At 34.7% G+C, this 25,300-nt stretch overlaps 1 pseudogene; it reads right to left on the minus strand.

Moving 5' to 3' along the window:
- Positions 1-1,229: 1,229 nt before the first annotated feature.
- On the minus strand, positions 1,230-1,960 carry LOC129061775 (eukaryotic translation initiation factor 4E type 2-like; annotated as a pseudogene).
- Between the last annotated feature and the right edge of the window lie 23,340 nt (positions 1,961-25,300).

Raw genomic sequence — 25,300 nt, forward strand, 5'->3', positions numbered from 1 at the left:
AAGCTTATTGATCTTTTCAAGGAAAAAGATTTTAAATTATTATTTGTTGTTTGTTTTCAATTTTTTTGAATTTTAATGCTTTTATTTCCTTATTTTTGTTTGCTTTGGCTTAATTTTCTTTTTTTCTAGTTCCTTAATGTTAAATCTTAGGTTATTGATATTGACCTTATTTGTTTCTAATAACATTTAATGTTATATATTTTCTGTAAATTTTAGCTGCAGCCCAAATTTGGATATATTGTGTTTTAATTACATTTAGTTCAAAATATTTAAAATTTTCTTTCAGACTCATTTGATATGTGGGTTATTTAGTAATATGTTGTTTAACTTTAAAATTTTAGATATTTCCCAAGTAAATTTCCATTATTGAATTCTGAGTTAATTCCATCATGCTCTGAGAGTATACTTCGTATGACTTGTACTCTTTTCAAGTGTGTTAAGGTTCGTTTTATGGTCCATAATATGGTCTAACTTGAAAAATGTTCCTTCTGTATTTGAAAAGAATGTATATTTTTCTATTGTTGGGTAGAGTTTTAATATATTTTATTTTAGATTTATTGTTTGATAACGTTGTTGAGCTCCCCTATACCTATACTGATTTTTTGTACCATAGTTTACTACATGATATATCAATTTTTGATAAGGACTGTTTAAGTTTTCATGTATAATTATGAATTTATTTCTCTTTTTAGTTCCCTTGGTATTTTGCTTTCCATACTTTAAAGCTCTGTTTTTAAGAAAATTAATATTTAGAATAGTAGGTCTTGAAGAATTTCATTTTGTACTATCTTTCTTTATACCTAATAATCTTCCTTGCTCTGAAGTTACCTTTATCTGAAACTAATAATTAACCAAGCTATCTTTTGGTACTGTTCACACGATGTATCTACTTGTTTCTTTTTTATACTTAACCTGTCTTTCTCTTTAATGTTGGTTTGCTTTTTTTTCAAAACCAACAATCTCTTTTCATTAACTTGTATATTTAAATCATTCATATTTAATAAGATTATTAATATGGTTAAGTTGAAATACATCGTTTTCTTTTAGTTCAGCACCGTCTATTAAGTGATCTCTGCTGTTGTGAGCTGCTGTGTGTCAACTTCTTCTTAAAACATAAAATGCTCTTCCAATTCCTCTTGTCCAGGACAGAAGGATCTTCCAAGTAGCACATCAACAGAGACTCGGATGATGCCAGCTTCAATGATGGTGCTCTCCAGACTGGGAGAGGGTCATGGACCATTCAACTGCGGCTCCCAGAGGTTTTGAAAAAGGAGCCTTGGGGGGCCCAGTCTGACTGGCATTTTGATGCTGTCGGTGTGCGTTCTGTATTCCACAATGGTGTTGGGAGGTAGGTTAAGCACTCGCCGAAGCGTGTCCTGGATTCGGGCTGTGATGGGTTGGTCACTGGTAGTCTTGTTCCGTATGGAAATAATATCCCCCTGGAACTGGACAGAGACCATAGCCCCACAGATCTCCTCAACCATGAACTGTTCCCCCAACATAGCCAAGATGAGATTCTCCCAGCAACAAGGTGCCAAACCCTTCCATAGCCGAATAATTCACTTGCTGCCTTTTTAATTTACGTCATCCTCCCATGTGGGTTTAATTCCTTTTTTGAAGAGATGGAAGTCATTGTGGCCTGTCAGGTCCCCGGGACGTACCATGTGTCTGTAAGACCTCCCGAATTGCTCCACAGAGGCAAAGGTGCCAATCTCTCTGATGTTCTGTTCATAGCTCTGCGAGCTGGTGGGTCAGCCAGGGATTTCCCTGAGCACCAGAGCGTTTAGTTGTACTGCAGGGGATACTCTGCTGGTCCGGGGACAACAGCCTTTCTCTAGCTGTTGCTCTGACCTTTGTCTCATCCAGTTTTTTCTTTCTCACCATCTTCCTGTGTGCTGTTTATTTCATTTTGATCATGGTCCCCATTGTCATTATCGCTCAGTGCGTCGACCTTGTTCATCCTATTGCCGTCACCACTGCCTCACAGAGTCGACATACATCATCTTTTATACTGTTGTATATTTATCTACCTCATCTTTGTGTCTTCACCATCGTTTCTGCCTTTTCAAAATTAAGATATATTAATGATTTTATTTTTTCTATTTATTATTTATTTACTTTTTACATTTTCTAGTGGTTTTCCTAAAAATGTATAATATACATGGTTAATTAAGCAAAGTCTATCTCCAAATAATAATATGCATTTTATGTAAATTTCTCACAATTATGTATTTCCATTCCCCCACCCATCTTTTGTGTTATTTTTATTATGTATTTTATTTTAATCACACTACAAACACCAATGAATTGCTACTATTTTCCTTTTACACAGTATGATATAATTTATAGCTTCTAAAATAATTAAAAGTGAATTTAATTTTACCTTCATTTATTCTATTTTCAGTGCTTTTCATTTTCTATGTAGATCCATGCTTTTAGCCTTATACAATTTCTGGCTGATGATTTTTCTTAAAATTTCTTATAGACCAATTTTGCTAACAATAATTTCCTTTCATTTTGTTTGTCAGTGAAAGTCTTATTATTTTTTCAATTTTGAAAGATAATTTTTTCCAGGTATAGAGTCTTGAGTTGACTGTTTCTTTCTTTAGTATTTTTAATTTGTCAATCTATGTTCTCCTGGTTTCCATGAATTATAAAGGGAGTACTATTGTAATTATTTTCTTTTTTCTTCTGAATGTAATGGTTTTTCCCTTTCCTCTTCCAATATTTTCTATTTGTTTTTAGTGCTGAGGAATTTGAATATGTGATGTTAAAATATGGTTATGTTTTGGAATTTATCTAGGTAGGTATTCTCTGGGCGTCTTTGATCTGTGGTTTTTTATATGTCATTAAATTTGTAAATAGTAGGTCATTTTTTCTTCATGTATTTCTTATCCTCTGGTTCCCCTTTCTTCTTTTTCTGGGGTCATTTGCCTATGTAGTAGAATGCTTAATATTGTCTCATCTACCCTAAATAGTCTCATCTACCCTGAATATTCTATTTTGATGGTTTTTTCTCATTTTTTTCCTTTTTTAAAATTATTTTTTCTCTTTGTTATGCAGTTTGAGTAATTTCTATTGACTTATTTTCAAGTTCACTGATTCTTACCTTAGATATTTTGGGTTCTTTTGATTCTATTTATTTGCTCATTGAAGACATTCTACATCTCTATTACTAAAGTCCTCGTTTACAGAATTTTCATCTAGTTCTCATATTTTCTATCCTATCTGATTTTAAATTCATACAACTTTATTCAATATTTTAACTATTAATCAGTCATTTTAAATTAACTTGCTGATACTTTATGAATAATATGAATTGGAAAGAAAACTGGATGACCACTCACAGCCATATTATGTAAATTAAAAAAAATTAAATTTGTAAAGATGTCTAAGGAAAGTAGCATCCATTGGTTTTTAACCTAATTTAAGAATCAATAATATGCCCCCAAATAACACAGTTGAGAAAAAGATACAAAAAATGCAAATAATATGTTATACAATACATATGGTGGTCAAAAAATGAACATTTACTTGAACTCTAATTTAGCTGACTGAGCAGTAAATTTAATTTGAGTTTTCACCCTATGTCACTAATTTTATAGAACTTTCTATTACTTTGAAATATAAAATGAATTCCTAAGCTATATAAAACAAATTGGGCGCAGCATAGTTTATATCCAAACTGTTTAATAGTTTGTTCCACGGCATGGGCAATCCTAAATCTAATTTCCCTACCAACTATTGGCTCAAATGTCCTTCTCGTTTTTCTCTATAGCACTAATTTACTGAAAGAGTAGGCTACATTAAGACCTCCATTTCCTATGAAATTTCTTTAAATATAAAAAAAAATCTCTTTAACATATATAACACACACATTTTCTACACAAGGTTGTAGTACTACACTGATAACAAAACAAAATTAATTCATGTCATTATGTATTTTTATGGTCTAGAAATGTACTAAAATAAATAAAAACAATTTAGGATACTATGGACAAGAGTTTAATAATCTTGCTTTGGTTCAACCACTCTGGTAAAACTGTTTTTTTGTTTGTTTGTTTGTTTTGGTTTTCTTAGTAGGTTACCAACGATTTCTCTCTGAAATCCAAATATTTTTAGTTTTTTTAACCCTGACTTCACTATGACACTCAAAAATGAGCAACAGTTTTCATCATCTTTTCCTTGTATTTTAACTACTTCTGTAATCACCAAATTGTATTGGTTTATAATTAAATACCTGTAGTGTTAAATAGTCAAACATTATATAAAGTATTTATTTGCAATGTTGTACACACATATATGCTTTTTATTTACACAATTGTAGAAATGATCTACTCTATTGCTATTCTTTTATTCTCTCATTTTGTTTATTTTTGCTATTACATTAATTAATTTTGCTGTGACATTAACCTTGACAATGAAGTAGAAGAGGCATAAATCTCTTTCAAAACTGCTTTCAATGCTCAGAAATTCTTTCAGGGAGATATTCCTTTCTGTGTGTAAAAATACTATATATATGCATATACTTAAACACTGCCTATTTACTGCTTTCCTATTACTATTGTACCCTTTTATCAATGGTTTTTTACTATAATTTAACTTTAAAATATTGTTTTAGCAAAGAAAATTGTGCAAGCAGATTCATGGGTTTGGTGAATATTATTTGATATACAATGTATCATGTTGACAAACAATATAATAGGCATTTATAATTGTAGATATACAAAAATTGTCTGGAAGGTTGATCATTAAATCATCATTTTTTGTTACACTGGACAAAGACCTGACTTGTCTATAAAAGTATTTCTCAAAATTTGAAAAATATTTTATCCCCTTGAAGAATCTTTCAAGATATTTTTTCTTAATACCTCATCCCATAAAATTTTAATGTCACAAAATTCTGTGCATCTGTTTGTGTAATGTGGCCTTTTGGAGAACTAAAAAGCATTGTAATATCTGAAGCTTTTTATACCCCAAGATCCAATTTTTGCCATTTCTGGGGAGATATTGCCCCTGTCTAGAATTCTTGGTCTATAATATCCACTCATCATAGTGACTTTACTATTTCTTTTATTCTATTTTATTTCCAAAAAATTTGTATAAAAATTACAAGGATATTTTATTTTAAATATCTGTATTCCAAATTTTGTTACATTATTCTCTTTATATTTTCATGACGATTTAGTTCCATGATAAGTACATTTTAGTTATATAGTCTTATGCCCTAAATTTGTGACATTGGAATAGAAATAGAATCCAAATCTAATATACATAGTTTACTTCTTCCCTTCATTGCCACCATATTTGTGAAGAAATTAGTTATATGACATGGAGAGAGATAATGCAAAAATGGTAAGTTTCATAAGAGCGGAACTGGAGGAGGTATTCAATAAATCATGGAAAGCACAAAGAAATAAGTGAGCACAACAAGGTAACTTTAAAAATAGCTCTAAAAGATGGTTGATGATAAATTCATTTTGCTAAAATGATTACAGTGCATTCTGGAAAAGGTATATTCTTGGTATAATCTTAAAATTGTAATCATATGATTACTACATCTGGAAAATAACAGTCAGAATTAAACTGAACTTTGTCTGGATACTGCAATTTTTACATGGCTCTGTCAAATGTCAGGCTTCTCTCTCCCTCACCAATTTCAAAAATGTTTCACCATGATTTCAAACATTGAATCATCCCATCCTGTGCCAACCATCTGTTTTGTCTGCCCCCTCATTGACTCAAATTAGATGATGGAGGGCAGGGCAGGTTCTCAAGAGCAGCCATTAACACTAGAGGAAAGAAGGTTCTGGCAGCAGACTTTCCATTGGAAATTACGGACCATTAAAACTGGCAAGGAGAAACTTACAGACAAAGCAATAAAGAGTGAAATAAAGCTTTTGCACAGGAAAAGTATGAACACATATTAAAAGATAAAAAAATTAAAATATCAGCTAATTGATATTAAAATAAATTATAAAGCAAAATTGAGAAATTGTCAGATGGCAAAAGGAAAATAAAGAGGTGAAAATGTGTCTAAAAATACTGGGAATTATGCTTTGTATGACAGAAAATTATATGTCTTTATGGAAAATATTTTTATCTTCCATACGTAAGTATGCTCTATTGATGAGGATATATTTGTAAAAAGATGAGTAACAAAAATAATTTACTATCAATTATTTTATGCATGTTTTAAAAATTGAACAATCCAGTGGATTTATAGACATGGAAAAATGGAGATGCTTTAGAAAAATTCTTCCAGATATAATGGAAAGATATAATTTAGAAGATTGTGATAACACAATCCTTTTTCTGGTTAAAAAATCCCCATCCATTTTGTCCCAAGGAATGCATGCCCTTAAATTCAAGCAGAGTGTCAAGCAATTAGGAAAAAATGTAGGCATGCTGCTTTTTAAGGTATGTGATGATTATTATTTAGGCGATTTATCTAAGATTTTTCAAAGGTAGACAAGTGTAGAAAATTTTAGAAATGTATCTTCCAAATAACATATTTATTTATATTTTCTTATTACATTATTATAACATAAAATGGCATAGCTTACTTCAATGTATGAACACAATTTTATTATGAAAAATCAGTTAAAATAGAATTGTACCTTCTTTAAGATATTTGGTCATTTCATAACCAAAAATAGTCAGTCAAAGAACCAGGGAGTCTCTCTCATCCAAGATCAGTCAAGGGTAGGTTCTTATATTGAGCATGCCAAAAGCTAGAAAGATGAATGGACAAGGCCCTGGTGGGCCAGAAGCTACCAAAATAGTTGGATTAAAAAAGCTCCTTTTTCCTTATCCTTATAAGAAATGGAGGCATGTACATAAAAGTGGAATGGTCTTTGAGATGGAAGTCCACCATTTTCCCAGGTTGTGGCATCTGATTAAACCTCTTTGCTTTCATACCACCACACATCTTTACACAATAAGCATTCAGCAAAGACAGGGAACAATGTAATGATGCAGAGAAGGGAATTGGGTTCAAACCCCTCCTTGATAGTAAGACAAAGGAAAATGAGGAGATGAGTCTTTTTAAAGCCCTGAACCCAGGGGCCCTGGAATTAGCAGCAGGAAGAGTTCCCCTGCCACCCCCCCTCTGCCAGACACTCCAGAAGGGCAAAATTCCCACCCCATATGATAAAGGAATGGTATCCCCCTCGAAGAGCTGGCAGGGCACCCAATATGGCCAGGGAGCACCTCTCTCTGGAGTGGGACAATTCTCTTTAAAGCAACACCCTATAGAAAGAATAAGCCAGAAAGGCCAGCACAGTGGTCACTACTGGGCCCATATTTCATTTTACACTTCATATTTACTGAGTTGGAAAAATTCTAACCCTTCACATAGGGATGACCTTTAGAAAATAATAGATCAAGAGGGAAGGAGGGAGGAGTGGGTGGGGGAAAAGGAAGGGAAGGGGCAAGTCAAGGAACATATAGGAAGGACTCATGGACAAAGCCAAAGTGGGGAAGGATTGAGGGAGGGAGGGGAGAGGGGAGCAGGGGAAAGTGGTCGGGGGAAGGTGGAGACAAAATATTTGGAAAAGTAAATAAATTAATTTTTTTAAAAAAGAAAATAACAGATCTTATTACCTCCATTTTTGCTACTCACCATCAAAACTGGGCAGATGTACAGGTTCTCCTTAATGTAACAGCAGATTAAAGGCAGCTAGTTATAAATCAGGCTAATGAAGAGGTTCATCATCTACATCAAGATAATCCTAATGAGATTACCAACCTACCCAGGGCAATGCCCCTGACAAAGCCTAACTGGGACCCAAATAGCAGGAACCTAGCCTTTGTAAAACATTACAGATTGTGTATATTGGAAGGGCTTAGGAAAAAATATCTAAACAAAAGAGCTGAATATGATATGTGCCATTCAACAGAAACCAAAAAAGATCCTTCTGAATTTTTAGAAAGAATCTGTCAGGACTATTAAAAGTACATTGATGCTGACCCATGGGCACCAGAAGATGTCTAGATAGTAAACATGACTTTTATTGGGCTCAGCGCCTTGAGCATCAGAAGTAAGCTCCAACATTTAGGCAGGGCTTTGAGAATGAATGCCTCCCAGTTGGCAAACATAGCCTTTAAAGGTTACCATCTTGGGAAACAAGGAAATTCAAGCAGGCCACCATTTTCTTAGAAGTAGGGTAGGGAAACGAGAAGGCAAGGAGGAACTTGAAAGGAAAAGGAAAAGACCAACTAGGCACCAATCAACGCTCTTACTGCAAAGAGGAAGGTTGTTGAAGAAAGGACTGCCTGGAACTCAAAAAGAATTAAGGATGGAAACCTTCACTTGATAAATGTTACAAAGGAATGACAAATATGATGATGAATAAAGAGGTCCATGGGCTCCCCTAGATACTTCTCTACCTATTACTATTTTCCCTCAAGAGCCCTGAGTATGTATAGTTGACAGTGGGGAACAAACGAATTGACTTCTTCGTAGGTAGAAAGTTACACACTCAGTGGTAAATACAAAACAAACCAAGAAAAGTTCAGCTGTCATGTTGGTTACTGGAGTAACAAGACAAATACAAAAACTATGTGTACAAATACACATAGTTTTCTCTACATACCAAACTGACCCATTCCATTGTTAGGCTGAGATTTACTTTGTAAATTGTATGCACATATAACTTTTTCCCCTTAGAAGCCACAATGATGTGTAGAAGTCCCACAGGAACATGCTCTCCAGCTCCAGGTGCTCCTGATTTGCCTGAAAAAACCCAGAGGTGAACTCTTCCCACCCAAGATCTCTGAGCAGGTCAATTAAGTCATTTGGGGTAATAGAACCCCAGGTATGGAGGTTAACATCCAATATGTAAACATTAGCCCAAAATAAGGAGTGCAGATCCTACAGGAGAAACAATATCCTCTTAAAAATGAAGTTTTAGAGAGAATTCAATGAGCATTGCAGAAATTCTTAAAATCAGAGTTAATTCCTGATAAAAACCCTACTTTGCTAGTCAAAATGCCTCACTGATCAGTATTGATTTGTACAGGACCTTAAAACCATAAATGACATTGTCCAGGACATTCATCCTATGGTGCTCAACCTTTATACTTTGTTGATTATGGTGCCCAGGAATGGCAAATGGTTTTCCGTCCTAGACTTGAAGGATGTGTTTTTCTGCATTCCAGTAGATGAGTAGGCTCAATTATTATTTGCCTTTGAATGCCAAGACCCAGAAACTGAAGCTGTGCTCCAAAACAGTTGGACTATGTTGCCACAAAGATTTAAAATTTTCTGATCTTATTTGGGGAAATATTAGCAAAAATGTATGAGCTATTTGATTGAAATCAGGAATTCTTCTACAGTATACAGATGACTTACTAATAGCTAGCAGCACTTACAAGGACTGTTTGCTCAATACTCTCAACAGTCCTGAATCATTTGGGAAAAAATGATATATAAAGTATTGCCTTGCAATACCCAGATTTGTAAATAGGAGGTGGTATACTTGAGATTCCAATTGAAACATGGCATTAGGAGCTTGATGGCTGACTGAAAACAAGCCATTGCTACAATAAAAATCCCAAAGAATCAGAGGCAGTTTTGTGGATTCTTAGGGTGTTTTGCCGAATTTGGATTATAAACTTTGGCCTTATAGCAATATCATTGTATAATTATTTGAAAGGATTAGACCCTGAACCCCTTAAATGGACAAGGAACTCTCAGGTGGTATTTGACACCTTGAAGGAAAACTAGTCTTGGCCTTTGGATTAGGATTGCCAAATTCACAGAAACCTTACAAATTATTGATTCGTGAAAGGCAGGTAATTGGACTTGGGGTAATAACCTAGACTCTGGGAAATAGCCCTCAACCCATAGCCTATCTCTTATATAAACTAGATCTCCTGACAAAAAGATGACCACCATCCCTCAGGGCAATAACAGCTATCTGTGACATTTTACAGGATGCAGAAAAACTAAAATGTAAAGCCTGTTTGAGCACTGGCAAGTTGATTTTACACAGATGTATACCCCAATAGAACTGAGAAGGTAATTGATATAGCAAAACTTCTACTCAAAAAAATAATTCCTAGGTTTGCACTTTCTTACAGCATTCAAAGCACGAATGGACTGTTGTTCACTTCAAAAATCTCCCAGAAGATAGGACAGGCACTACAGATTCAATGGAAACAATGTGCATCTTGGAGATTCCAATCTACAAGACTGAGAAAATGAACCAGACAATAGAGAAGGCCCTGGCAAAAAATATGCCAGGAAAGACATTTGAAATGGGACCAGGCACTCCCTATTGCTTTGCTCTGGATTAGGGTAGTACTTCAAGTGGGCTTAAATTAAGCTCTTTTGAAATAGTTTTGGGGAGACCCCCAGGTTTCTGTTTTAGGAACACCCCCTTTAGATTTAGAATATGAATCAAAATCAAACAATATGTATGATTTAGGACAAACACTAATGACTTTACACAAGTTTGCTCATTGTAGGTCTATCTGCCCATCTCGGGAGCCTTTACACCCACTTCTGCTGGGAGATGGAGTCTTAGTAAAGACCTGGAAGACTCAAGGTCATGAACATCAGTCAGACAATGGACTAGTCCCTACAGTATCTTGCTGACAACACAGGAATAAAGCTTTGGATCTGCCACACGCAGAGTGGTCATACCCTGAGGAGAACTTTGATCCTTCAGCTACTATTGAGACTGCAAGGAAAAGCTGGACTGACATCCCTGAAAGAGATTTAAAATTTCTCTGTCAGAAAAGGACAGTGCCTTCCAAAGCTAAGTAACAATGTTACTTTTTATTTTATCATTAGTTTTTGACAATTGATATCATAATTGTACTGGTAATGCCTTTGTTTGCATTTCCCAGACAGTGACTTCCTTGGCAAACTTATCTCAGATTTAGGTGTGCCGCTCAAAGTCCCATTTAGGATTAGATCATGGGGATCCTTTAGTCTCTCCAGTTTCTGATTTCACTACAATTCTCCCTGCAATACGAGACATACCTCTCACTAAATACTTCATTGCTTGTCTACACAGTTGATCTTACTTTAGAAACCCATCTGCAAACCACCTCTTTTTTCTTTATTGATTTGAGAGAGAGAGAGAGAGAATAAAACATCGATGAAAGAGAACCAACAACCTAGGTGTGTGCCTTGACCGGGGATCAAACCCACAACCTTGTGGCACATGAAATGATGCTCCATATAATGGAGTTGCCTGGCCAGGGCTTCAACACCACCTCTTGAAATAAAAAGCAGCCCTACTATCTTAACTTCTTCATCAATACCATCCTTCAGACACTGCCTGTGCTGCCTTCAAAAGACAGCAATCCTCCTCTCTTATGTAAAGGCTTCCCTCCATTCTTGCCCCCTTTTTCCTTTAGTAGATAGCAAGATCTCTGGACTTGGGAATGGGTAATACTATGTTCCTTGACAGCAAGAAGAAATTACAAAGATGAGACTTCCATCTACTTTCCCTTCTAAGATTGCAAGGGTAGAGATTTTTGAAGGGAGAAATTGTTACTGTATACAGTTGGAGGATTGGGGAGTATTCTTCATTGTCCACAATGGCATGGGGAGGAGGGTTCTTATACTAGTGTGCTGAAAGCTAGAAAGATGAATGGACAGAACATAGAATGCTGAGAGCTAGAAGGATAAATGGATCAGGCCTCAGTGCACCAAAATCTAGAAAGATGAATGGACAGGGCCCAAGTGTACCAAAAGCTAGAAAGAAGAAAAGACAAGACCTGAGCATGACAAAAACTAGCAAGATAACTTGATTTAAAAAGCCCTTCTCTCCCTATCCCTCAAGGAACCAGGGGCTTTAGCAGGAAGTGGGGTTGACCTTTGAGATGCAAGTCCACCATTTGTCCAGGTTGCAGCACCCGATTAAGCCTCTGTCCTTTCGCACAGGCACCTGTTTCATCAGTTTGGCTTTTGTTGCAGCAGACAAACAAACCTGCAATTTTGTATGATCACTAATTTTTCATCTAATGTTACTGCTTTGTTAGTTTTAAAAATTAGAATATACTAGAATTTTGACTGTGTTAGATTTTACTATACTTAAAATAGTATACTGACAAAACATATATAGAGAGACTATAATCTCATAGTCCATAAACAATCTATTGTCATATCGTACAGTCTCCTAAAAGATGAATCCTGACTCTAACCAATTCTTACCATAGTCAGTATCATCCAAGCCCCTATCAAGTCCTTTGAGCTACCGACATGACCTCTATTCTTAACTGGTTCTCCCTGGTTCCTCTCTTATTCCTCAAAAGCTATTCTTTACAAAGATGGCAAAGTTACTTTTAGAACTATAAATTTATTTATGGCTTTCCAGTGATCATAACTCTCCAATGACTTCCCACAGAACTTGGAGGAGAACTGCAAGCCTTTCTTACAGCATGTAGGGTGTGCAGGATCTGCTCCCCGCCCACCTCTCCATGCTCTGTCCAGCTCCTCCTGACCCTGCACCTCACTCCGCCCACACTGGCCTTTTGTGTTTCCTATCTTAAGACCTTTGCTTTCTTCTTCTTTCTTCTTAGAAATTGCTTCTCTGAGACCACTTCATAGAGATAGCTGTATCTCTTTTATCAGACACTGCTCAGATGTCCATCTCCTTAATAAAACAAAACAAAACAAAAAAAAAACTTTTTTCTTGTTTGTCAAATATAGGCCTTTTCTTTTATTATTAATTTCTTTCATAACTTTATCAATACTGAAAACTAGATTATATACTTATGTTTTGTTAATTTTAATTTTATTTGCTAGAATGTAAATTCCTAAAAACGGGAACATTCATTGTCTTGTTTATTACTGTATTCCCACATTTCTAACTGTGCCTGGCATAGAATAATTCATTATAGGATAAATACTCATGGAATAAATGAATGAACAGATGACTGAATAAATGCATTTTGGATATTGCTCTAAATTAAAACTCATTTTCTCTAAACACATATTCTCAACATTTTTACTTAAACTACTCTCATCTATCATTTTGTACTCTCATTTTTTAATGTTTTAATAATTTGTGCTTATGACTCCCACATTTTTTTCCTCTAGAACTGGCCTTTTATATTGAACTTACTGAGTTATATATTTATTTAGAAAATTTCATTTATTAAGTGAATGCTATGGTAACGCAAAAAAAAAAAAAAAAAAAGAACAAATGGTGTGATTAAAAGAATCCACTATCCTTAAGAAGCTTATAATATAGTAGAATGGTATGTTATATTATTGCAAGTACTTTTTCAGAAGTATGTGATATTAGAGAATTGAAGTTCATTTCCAAATGTGATAATCCTTTAAGTTTTCATAAGGGAGATAGCATTTGATATAGATCTTGGGTAATATTTTTGTTCGAGGTGAGGAATAGAGGAGTAGGGTATTTCAAAAGAAAACACTGACTATTATAAATTGTACTGCTATGAACATTGGGGTGCATAGGTTCTTTTGAACTGGCATTTTGGGATTCTTAGGGTATAGTCCCAGCAGGGGAATCACTGGATCAAAAGTCAGTTCCATTTTCAGCTTTTTGAGGAAATTCCACACTGCCTTCCATGAGGCCTATCAGTAGATGATTGGATCAAAAAATTATGCTACATTTACACAATGGAATACTACGCAGCAGAAAGGAAAAAAGAAGTACTACACTTTGCGACAGCATAGATGGAACTAGAGAGCATTATGCTAAGTTAAATAAGCCAGAGGGTGAAAGACAAATACCATATGATCTCACCTCTAAGTGGAACCTAACCAGCAAAACAAAGATGTAAGGAAAATAAGACCAGCAACACTGAAAGAAAAAAGAAACCAACAGAGACAAGAGGGAAGGAGGGAGGGGTGGGTGAGGAAAAAGGAAGGGAAGGGGCAAGTCAAGGAACATATAGCAAGGACTCATGGACAAAGCCAAAGTGGGGAAGGATTGAGGGAGGGGAAAGGGGGAGGGGGGACAGGGGAAAGTGGTGGGGGGAAGGCAGGGCCAAATGTATTTGAAAAAATAAATTAATAAAAAAAGAAAAAGAAAACACTGAGCAAAGGCATCTAAGCTCAATGTTTTATTAGTGAATGGAAAGCACTTTGGTATGGATGGAGTAAGGATTCATAAAAAGGAATTGTGAGGATAAAGCTTGAGAGATAGTTAAGAGCTGTATTTCAAAAGATGCTTTAAACTGTGGTAAGGAACATATATTCTTCAATGATGAAAAATTGAAGCAGAAGAAGAGTATCAACTCAGTGCAGTGGATTTTTAATCCTTAGAGTACTATACAAAAATAAATCAGAAACAGATGTGACAAGAATCAAGGAGGCTTTTAGAAGATAATTTTTAAATGTAATACAGTGTAATGATGGCCCAGGTGGTGATAGCAAGAAAGATGTGAATACAGAGATGTGAATTTTATCCTTCATGTATTCTGGAAAGACTATTCCTGAATTATGTGATCTCTATAGTAAAACCAGGCAAACAGCTGACTGCTGAGGGAGCAGCCCTTAGCAGCCATGTGATATGGGGGTGACTTTGCTCTTTCTGACTAGAGCTGATTAGACCAAATGGGTATCTTACTCTCTCTGGTGTGGCAGCAATTGTGTGTGATGTGCAAGGTGCCTTAACATGAATGACTTGTACAAATGTGGTGATGGTCATTAATTGGACTAGTCATATTTCCTCTCAGGAGAGTTTGACTCTAAGTCACATATGGAAAGAACTTGAAAAGATATACCTAGCTGCCCTAAGAGATCATGAACATTTAGCAAACTAAAGCAATGACTAAATAGACATAATAGGTAATGAAAACATATATAACAGATAGTTGGTGGTGGCAGAAGCAGAAGTAGAAACACACTGATATTTAAATGAATGTCAGAGAAATCAAATTCCTAAGGGAGATGGGATAAACTAATTTATATCCAAACCAAATTCTAAAAAACTGTTAACTGCTCTGAAATTTTTATTCTTCTCATGAGGGCTCTTATGCATATTTTTTCCAGACTCTCTTGAGGATGGGCTATGTAAGAGAGATTCCTGTGTCTTTCCCTCCCTTCTTCCATCCCTACCTTCCTCCTTCCCTCCCTCCACTCCTTTCCTCTCTCTTCCCCTCCACTTCCTTCTTTTGTTCCTTCCCCACTTCCTTCTTTGCTTTCTTCCTTCTATTCTTTGTTCTCCTTTGTTTACTTCTTTATTTCTATTGTAACTATTTAAAATAAACTCTTTTTCTTAATGCTATGTAGTAATGTAAGAAAACACATTTGAGTTTAAAGTAATATATTTAGAACACACACACATGCACATATGTGTATATATATATACATATAAAACATAAATAAGAAATAAATGAATAAACATAATAGGCTCTTAATAAATATTGATTGATTATAATTGTGCTATTTTGTCTTGAGGGGGGCAAATTTGAATACTGCAATTTATAAAGTAATAATCCCTCCACATATATCTGTTAAATATTTGTTTAGTGATCTTAATGAGCACTGGTAGACCTGGAAAATATTTTCTCAGTGTGACAGACTAGATGGTATTATCGGTACTGTTCCAGTTAATCTATGCTATGTAATAAAGTTGGTTGTTTTAAAAAAATATTTCATATTTTTCACCGTACTGGAGGTTGGTTGTGCTCAAAAAGGTGGTTCTTGCTGAGGGTTTTGTAATCAGTGGTGGCTGGGGCTGAAATCATCTTGGAAGTTTGTATACAGACTTGTCTGAAGTGGAAGGATTTTAAGATGGAATAAACGAGGCTCTGAAGGCACCTCCATGTGGCTTCTCCAACATGGAAGCCTCAGAAGAGCCAGATTTCATATGCAGTGCCTTGGGACTCCAAAGACATGTGCCTCAAGACCTAGAGGCTGACAGAAGGGAGCTATATTATCTTTTATTTCCTAACCTCAGAAGGCCATGTACAGAAATACTATTGTTACTTCTTATTCAAGAAGAGGAGACTTAAATGTTTCGCCTTGATTGGAAAAGGATCAAAGAACCTATGGACATTTTAATCACATTGTCAATATCAAATTGTATAATAGATTTTGACCTGGATAACAGGGTGACCAACCAGCTGAGTGTGCCTGAAACTAACTTATGGGTTTTCTGGGATGCAGGTTTTTCAGTGTTAAAGCTGGGAAAGTCCTGGATGAACTGAGAAGAACTGATCACCTACAATTATTTTATAACAAAGAAAATTGGAAAGTAAGGTAGAGAACTATTAAGTAAAATCCCCTGTTTGCCAATTCATACAAGAACTACCAAGAATAGAAAACTACAAAGAATAAATACTTTCTTGAAAGAGTTATTCCTGGTCAAATAAAATGGACAATCTTTAATAACATTGTCTCTTACTTAGAGACAGATAACTTATCCCAGCAGCACACAATTACTTTTTTACATAAATTTGTGAAATTAATCACATTTGAAAATTATGAACTAAATACATGCAAACAATGTCACAAAGATGTCTATGTATGGAGACACCTCTAAGGATCAGAAAGTGTTAGAGATTAGAGAGCACACTGTAGTTGAAAATGCATGCATTGCATGTATTCTGGCTTACTAATTTGATCTGAGGTGTATGAAAATTACATTAGTTCAGGTGAAAATTGAAGTACATAGTTAAGTCATGAGTTTCCAGAAATGAGTCAATTTTGTTTTAAATAAAATAAAGTAACAGACATCCAAGCTGAAATTATCTGGCTAAATGTCTGTGTGGGGAAGTTCACACATCCTCCTCACTTTCTGCTTCACTCTAATCAGAACCATTAGTCTTCTCATTCTTTTGAATATCAAATTCACCTGCAGTGGAAAAATACAAGAGCATTCAAGTTTTGAAAAATATACTATAACTACCTTGACGTCATTTGATTAATTGAATAAAAGCAAAATCAGATTTAATAAATCTCTAGACACATTTTTTGAAACAGTTAATAAAATTTAAGAATCTTTTTAAACCCACAATATGATACTAAATTTTGAAGGGAAATAGCCAAGATTCCTGTGACTTTCCTCTATTTTCCCTCCCTGTCCCTTCCCTTCCTTTCCTTTCCCTTCCCTTCCCTTCTTTTCCCTTTTCTTCCCTTCCTTCCTTCCTTCCTTCCTTCCTTCCTTCCTTCCTTCCTTCCTTCCTTCCTTCCTTCTTTCCTTCTTTCCTTCCTTCCTTCCTGTGCAAGGTATTGCATCCTTAAAGTTCTTTGATGAATTTAAACTTGAAAGATAGCAATTCTGAATTAAAATTGCAATACAGTCTTCTAAAAAGTGTCCAAGAGGGGAGAGTTTGCTGATTTGGGGTCTAGTTTTACAGTTGCTAAGCTGTGTGAGATAAGGAAACATAAATCTCTCAGAACCTCAGATTTATCATCTATGAAATAAACAGTGATTATTTTTATGCCAACTCTTGAAGTTGCTGTATGAATAAAATGAGATAGCATATGTGGAAAAATTGGAAAATAAATTGTGATTTTATTTTAATTTTATGATAAGGAATTTATATTAATAAAGTATATCATCCTTTCTGATAATAATGACCAGTTATGAAGTATTTTCTCATTGCTTGATTTTATATTAAGCCCTCAGTTACTTTGTTCTAATAGCAATTCTATTAGAGGGATATTATTCTCATTTTACAGATCAGAAAACTGGGGATCCGAGTAAGAACCTCATTTTTTAACACCACAGATCTAAGTTAGGAAGAAACAAATGTGCCCGTACTCTTTCCATTATGTTGCATTGTGCCCTAGCCATCATGAAGATCAGATTTTGCCTTTGATTTTGGGAAGCTCTTGGAGATAAGGCATAACAGGCCTAAAAAATATCATTACACAACATTAGAAGTTATATATATTAGATTACTTTATTAAGAAAGGCTTTCTTTTAATTGAACAGAACTATTTGTCAGGCTCCATGTTGGACACTACAAGCACATTTGGAAATATTTCACTCAGCAATTCAGCCATGAAAATAATATTCTCATCGACACATGAGGAGACTAAGACTCAGACTGATTAAGAAGTTGCCTAATTGAGGTCGTAGCAATTTAGTGTCAGAACTAGAGATAAAATTTAGGTCTGTTTATCTTTCAATCCCAAATACTTGATTTTAAGATACACTACCTTCTACTTTCTACAGAACATTTGAGGAACATATGTCAAAGGAGTTATTGAAATTAAAGGTAATTTTTTTAAGTACACTGAGCAAAAAGACAAAAACATTTATCGAGCAAATATTGTGAGTATAAAACCTTGGAAAGTTGAACATTACTTAGTGCTTTCTTAGCAATTCACAACAGGCTCATCAGGAGCTGTCAACCAATAATGACCCAATAAAATCAACAGAGTTAAAAAGACTATATCCCTATTTAAAACAGTCATTTCAAGTTTCCTCAGCTAAACAATGCCAAGATTTATTTTGTCTAATTATTAATATTCTGAAACTCCTATTTTGTCCTCTAGCAATCTGAGTTTTTCTCAGAGCAAAAGGACTCTTTAATAAATTGATTGAGGTGGTAAGTTTTATGCTGCAGTATTTATGATTTTTCATTTTATTAACCTTCCTAAATATTTTCTTTATTTGGGTGCCTCTTTTGGTATGGTTTGCCAGAACAATACATTTTATATAAGATATTAACAAATGCTCTAAATAAGTATTGAGTAATTCATTTAAACTCATTTTTCCGGAAAGCAAAGTTTAGCTAAAAGGTGAGTCAAAATGGAAAAGATATTTTCCAAAGGAAAGAGAAATTAAGAAGAAAGGTTAAAAAGGATAAATAAACTTGTCTGTGTTCAACCCAGTTCTCATGACGATGCCCACTGTAATCCCAGTATGACCTCACTAGCCAGTGTGCCTGCTCTGACACCCTGTCCAGAGAAGAACTATACAACTTGCTTTGTGTAACCAGAACAGGGTCTTTAATAATTTGACCTCTAGAAAAAGAGAAAAAAGTGTCCATCTAAGGGCAATATTGAGGCAAGGGGTCACAAGCAATTCAAAATTTTTTCTAGTTCATGCTTTTTTGTTCTATTTTCACCCTCCACTCTTAAAAAAGGTAAGAAATTATCTCCTAGCCATGAAAAACCTGATATATTTTAAGAAATACTGTGAATTGAGCATTATTATTTCATTTGCCAATTTTAATGAAGAAAGTTTAAAGTTCAGAAAAGTAAGGAAAGTTACCAAGATCACACAGATAATAATATTAATGCTGGGACTTCACATTTCATCGGGCATTGACTTTTCTACTCAACATTTCAAAAGAATGCAGACATTGTAAATTAAATTAACAACTGCTTTTAGAATGTACTAGCTATGTATATATATGCTAGTAGGAAATATGTATTGTGTTTGTGTTTTTCATCCATGGAATGAATGATAGTTTCATAAAATTGGGAATGTGTGTGCTCCACCTCGCAGCTTAGCATTTGGAGGGCTTTGTAGATAAGAAAATGGGTCCTGAATGAGGACAGTAATCTCTTTGCTAATTGGTTGTACTTAATAGACTTTCCTATAATTTGAAGATGCATATCAGTAAAATAATTCAAAAGATCAAGTAAAATAATTCAAAAGATCAATAATTCAAAAAGATCTGTAAACCTATTTACAGAGAGATATCTGTGACTTGGTCAAAAGAAACTTCGTGAAATAAATTTCTGAAAACAATGGTCGTATAGTGCTAAAATGGAACTTTTCTATTATCAGTTTTAATTGGGGCACTGTGTTGATAAACATCAGCCCAAGGTTTCTCTGTACATCAATTCTTAAAGCTTCCTTAATACCAATTGTTAGCACCATCTTCAAATATAACCAAAAGTTTAAAAAGCATGACTGCTCATGCACTTAAACTATTACTTTTGTTTGTTTACTTTGATTTTCCATTATTCCTTTTAATGTACACTTTGCCATCATGTTCTTCTTCCTCTAGTTAAACACTAAAATAGGTCTATTTTCTTTTTCTTTTAAATGACTCTTATTTAAGACATTCTTATGTTCCCTTGATATAAAACTACTATTAAACTAGTTCTAGTGAAGAGTATGGAAAGGAATGGGGGTGGTGGATGATTGACTTTTCTCTCCCTGTTTACTTTCTTTCTGACTTCAAACTGGTATTTTAGACACCTGGGGTCTAAGCAGGTACCAGTAGCAGAGATAAAGGGATAAACCATGAGAGATTCTTTTTTGGCTAATGATGGATACTGTTGTAGGCAAGCTTCATTATCTCAGATCCTCCAGGTTCTGAGAATTTGCCCTTTTTTCTAATGGGCGTATTTGTGGATTCTTCAGACTACCCCCCTTCCCTGGGGTCATCTCTGTTCATGATGCTCTGTGTTCATTTCACACAGACTCTTGCTCTTGGATTTCCATGAAATTCTTTGACAGAACTTAAAATTACTCCTGCCCAGCAGTTTCTCTCTATGGCACACATTTCGTTTACCAGAAATACAAATACATCTCTTGCTCCAATAAACTCTGTGATCCAAGCAGATTCCAAAGTCATTATCTCTCTCCTGTTGCCAAAGGTTACTTTTGTTCTTTTAGATATAATCCTACACCAGGGGAAACATTCTGTTGTTTCTGGGGCTCCTACACAGTTCCCTCTCTTGGCTTATGATAAGGAAAGATTCGACTACCCTTTGGGGAAGGAGTATAGAAAATTACAGAATGACAAAAGCTGTCTGGAGAAATCTCTTTTTATTCATATATTTTAAATGTTCTGTTTCAACAGAATAGTCTAATAATTGTGGAATAAAATACTGTTTGTTTATCTGTTTTTTCCTTTTCAAATTCTTTCTGTGCCAATTCCCTCATCTTCACCTTTGTGTTCATATTAATGTGTATTTTGTGGGCACCATCCTTTAAAACTAGGATTGTAATAGTTCAATTTTTACACTTTTGTACACAATAAAACATACTTCTAAGTGATTAATATAACTTTTAAAGTGTTAATGAAATATTTAATTCACTTGAATCTCTCAAATAAATCCAAGTCTCTCATAGGCTATAATAGGTAAACATCACAATTGGAAGATATCAAAGTCTTATCAGTAGAACTTTATTTTCTAGAGCATTATACTTGTCCATTTATAAATCTGTTTTTGTCATTGTTCTGTAAGCTCTTTGAGGACAGAGACTATATTTTTGAAAGTTTCTGTATCACATGGCTCAGTACTGTAGCTACAATATAGATAGTGTAACAAATGATTGTTGAACAAATTAAAAAACCACTTCAGAGACAAGATGATATATGTCTTAGCTATGGGCCAGGTTAAAATACTCTGACATAACAGTATAGTATAATATAGTGGTCATTAGTATGATTATTAGCTTCTAAACCTAATTCTGCCATTTATCGGAGCACATGACTAACATTGAACAATTCTTGATATCTTTTTTATTCATAGTAAATTACCTTTGCAGTGTAGTTCTTCCACCACCAAATCTCTCTATACAACTTGACCTTTCTCCCTAATAGACGGAAGACACAATACTGCATGGAAATCTGTCAGATTCTTAAGTTCCTTTGCAGACGGCTGTTAATTTATAACACAGGGAATAGAACCAATGTAAAATCACTTTTGGCTTGCAAGAGCTAAACTAAAGATAAGTAAAACAATATTTACTTTAGAATTATAAAATTTTAGTTTTGCATCAGAAATTGGGAAATAGAATTTAAACCATAAACCATGGAGGAAAGCGAGGATAACTAAAGATATAAGATAATATTTCCAGAGTCTTTAGAAGGAAACAAAAATTTGACCAGATGGTTGGGGAGGAAAAATTGGAAAGGGTATGAGTAGAAAAATAAAAGGAGGCTTGAGTTTTTCTGAGAAGGTGTGCAAGTCCTCTCCCTTCTTGGCTAAGTCCCAGAGATACATGCCAGGAACTCCAGGTGGTTTGGAGGCTAGCAGAGGAGCAAGAATATAAGCTGATTTCCAAGGGTAAATCCTAGGAAACTTGATGCCACATAAAGGAACAAGGATGCAGATCTCTGAGCTTGTGAGGGCAGCCTAGGAGGATTCCATGTACTACAATATAATGGGACAAAGACACAATCTCTGAGTCCCTAAAGAGTCAGGGAGGAAACCCAAAGTGGCATGGATTCCTGCAGCATTCCTTATAGTTCATTCACAGAGGACTTGGAGGTACCTGGGTATGGGTGCTGCTAACTAACCACTAAGGGATATAGAGGAACCTCTGTTAACGCAGCAACAGCTGTGGAGACAGAAGCTTATGCTCAAGACTGCAGGACAAAGAACAACCAGCAAACCAGCACAGGCCTAACAAGGCACCCATTCACAATGCTGGCAATAACCTCAGTCACCCTATAACTTACATCACTCTGAATAGAAAGGGAGAAACGATAGGTAGAAAAGATGGAGATCTTCAGCTGAGTGGGAACTACTCAGTTATAAATTGCAAATTACTCGGTTCCAGGATTAAAATTTTGTTACTACTAGTTCTAAATAACTAAGCTAACTGCCATACAGAACATATATACATACATAAATGTAGGTGTTTTACACCTGAATTTTGTAGAATAGCTAATAATATAAAATTTGTATGTCCATTTTACAGGCTATAACAATTTTTGCAAACTCTAAGCTTCAGTTTTAAATAAATAGATGAGAATATAATTAGATAGTCATACATACCTGCATAATTTTTAATAACTTTGCCTGTCACTGTCAAAAGTGTCCCAGCTATAGACATCTTATAACAAAAATAAAACAACTTCTGGTTTTTGTTTTAGTAATGACAATTCAGATAAGCCCTTAGCATGATATCTGCTGTTTTCTAAGTACTCAGTAAATTATTATTGTTTTTCAGCAGCATTTCAAGCTAAAGAAAAATGTTTTTAAATGAGTAACATTTCTTCAACTATGGCAAAATCTTGATTCTTTAGGTGAAATTTAAGCAGCATTGCTTCCCTCCTGGAAATGGTTCTGAACAAATTAATGTCCATTTCTGCACTAACAACGGAAAATGTTAGAAAACCAATATATGACCCTGAAAATCTCAACCTTAAAATTTGAGAACATTTTTCTATAGCTGAAACATGATAGAAGCAATAAAGTCAGTGTTTAACCATCCGTAAGAAGACATTTAATAATTAATAGATCATTTAAATTCAAATGTATTGGAATGGACTTTGGGTGTTATGCCAAAGGAGTATCTCGGTGCCATAATGAGGAGGCAGGGGAAAACATCTTACACTGTCTTGACGAACTTACTTCTCTACATCTCCTTCCTAAGAGTGGAGACTGTTGTGGGGAGGGCAGGATTTTGCCATTTCAAATATAGATCTCCTTAGCATGAGCATTACTTTAGATATTATTATTATTAATCATTTTCTTTTGGATTTAAAATTTTTTTCATTTATTGTTTACATTCAGTATTATTTTGTATTATAGTTGCAGTTGTACAGCATAGTGGTTAGACGATCATGTACTTTACAAAATGGTCCCCTATATTTCAAGTACCTACCTGGCCTCATTCATAGTTATTATAATATTATTGACTATATTTCCCATGTTGTAATTTATATCCCTGTGACTTTTCGGTAACTACCAATTTGCATATCTTAATCACTTTGCCTTTTTCACCCAACCCCTTACCCCTCCACCCCTCTGCTTACTATCAGTCTGTCTTCTGTATCTAGAGTCTACTTCTATTTTGTTTGTTTGTTTACTTTATCTTTTAGATTTTACACATAAGTGAAATCATACGGCATTTGTCTTTCTCTAAGTGATTTATTTCACTTAGCATAAAATCCTCTAGGTCCATCCATGCTGTCACAAAAGATAAGATTCCATTTGTTTTATGGCCAAGTAGTATTCCATTGTGTATATGTGCCACTACTTTTTTAACCATTCGTCTGTTGATGGGCACCTGGGTTGCTTCCATATCTTGACTATTGTAAATACTGCTGAAATGAACATGGGGGTGTGTATATTCTTTCAAATTATGTTTTGGGTTTCTTCAGATATATTCCCAGGAGTGGGATGGCTGAGTCAAAAGGCAGATCTACTTTTAATTTTTTGAGAAAATTCCATACTACTTTTCATAGCTTTTGCACCAATCTACATTCCCACCAACAGCGAACTAGGGTTCCTTTTTCCCCACATCGTTGCCAGCACTTTTGATTGTTAATTTATTGATGATGGCCATTCTGAGAGTTTTGAGGTGGTAGTGAGGTGTTATCTCATTATAGTTTTAATTTGCATGTCTCTGATGATTAGTGATGTTAAGCAACTTTTCATATGTCTATTGGTCATCTGTACATCCTCTTTGCAGAAGTGTCTATTAGGTCTTCCATCCACTTTTTAATTGTGTTGTTTGTCTTTCTGGCATTGTGTTTTCTGAGTTCCTTAAAATTTTGAATATTAACCCCTTTTCAGATGAATCATTGACAAATATCTTCTTCCATTCAATATACTGTCTTCTTGTTTTGTTGATGTAAAAAACAATCTTATTTACAATTCCATTAAAAAATACCTAAGAATAAATTTAAGCAATGAGGTAGAAGCCTTCTGCTCAGAAAATTATAAGGCATTGAGAAAAAAAGAACAAAAACAAAAGCAAAGAATATACTAATAAGTGGGAGCATATAAAATGCTCATGGGTAGGAAGAATTAACATCATTAAGATGTTCATACAACTCAAAGCCATGTATTGATTCAACACAATTCCTATCAAAATACTAATGATGTTTTTCACAGAACTAGAACAAATAATCCAGAAATTCATATGGAAACACAAAAGACCTTAGATAGTGACATCAATCATTAAAAAGAACAAAGTTGAAGGTATCATGCTACCTGGTATCACAGTATACTTCAATCAAAGCAGCATGGTATTGGCATAAAAGCAGACACATAGATCAATGGAACTGAATAGATAGTCCAGAAATAAACCCATGTCTATTTGGTCAATAAACCTATGACAAAGGAGGCAAGAACATACAATGGCATAAAATCAGTCAAGGATTATTACTTTAAGAAACAAAAGGCTCAGGAAGAACTTTTTACCTCTCCCTTAACTACATAAATGAATATAGGTAAAAGGCCTGGTCCAGGAAAAACGCTATCACCAGAGAATATGGGGTAAGTATAATAACGGAAACTCAGCAGGATATAAAGTTGTGTTTATATCCGTTGTGTCTGTATGGCATAAAACCATTTGTTTATTAAACGTTTGTTTTCCTTCTCATGGGAATTGTGTTATTCTCCTTTGGAGTTTCAGACTCCTACCTCTTTTCCATAGTGCAGAATGGCATAAAATTCCCAATTGTCTGACCCTCTGTGGTTCTCATA

Source organism: Pteronotus mesoamericanus, unplaced genomic scaffold, assembly GCF_021234165.1.
Source record: "Pteronotus mesoamericanus isolate MK-2021 breed Mesoamerican mustached bat unplaced genomic scaffold, CSHL_Meso_final scaffold_651, whole genome shotgun sequence".
Classification (NCBI taxonomy): domain Eukaryota; kingdom Metazoa; phylum Chordata; class Mammalia; order Chiroptera; family Mormoopidae; genus Pteronotus; species Pteronotus mesoamericanus.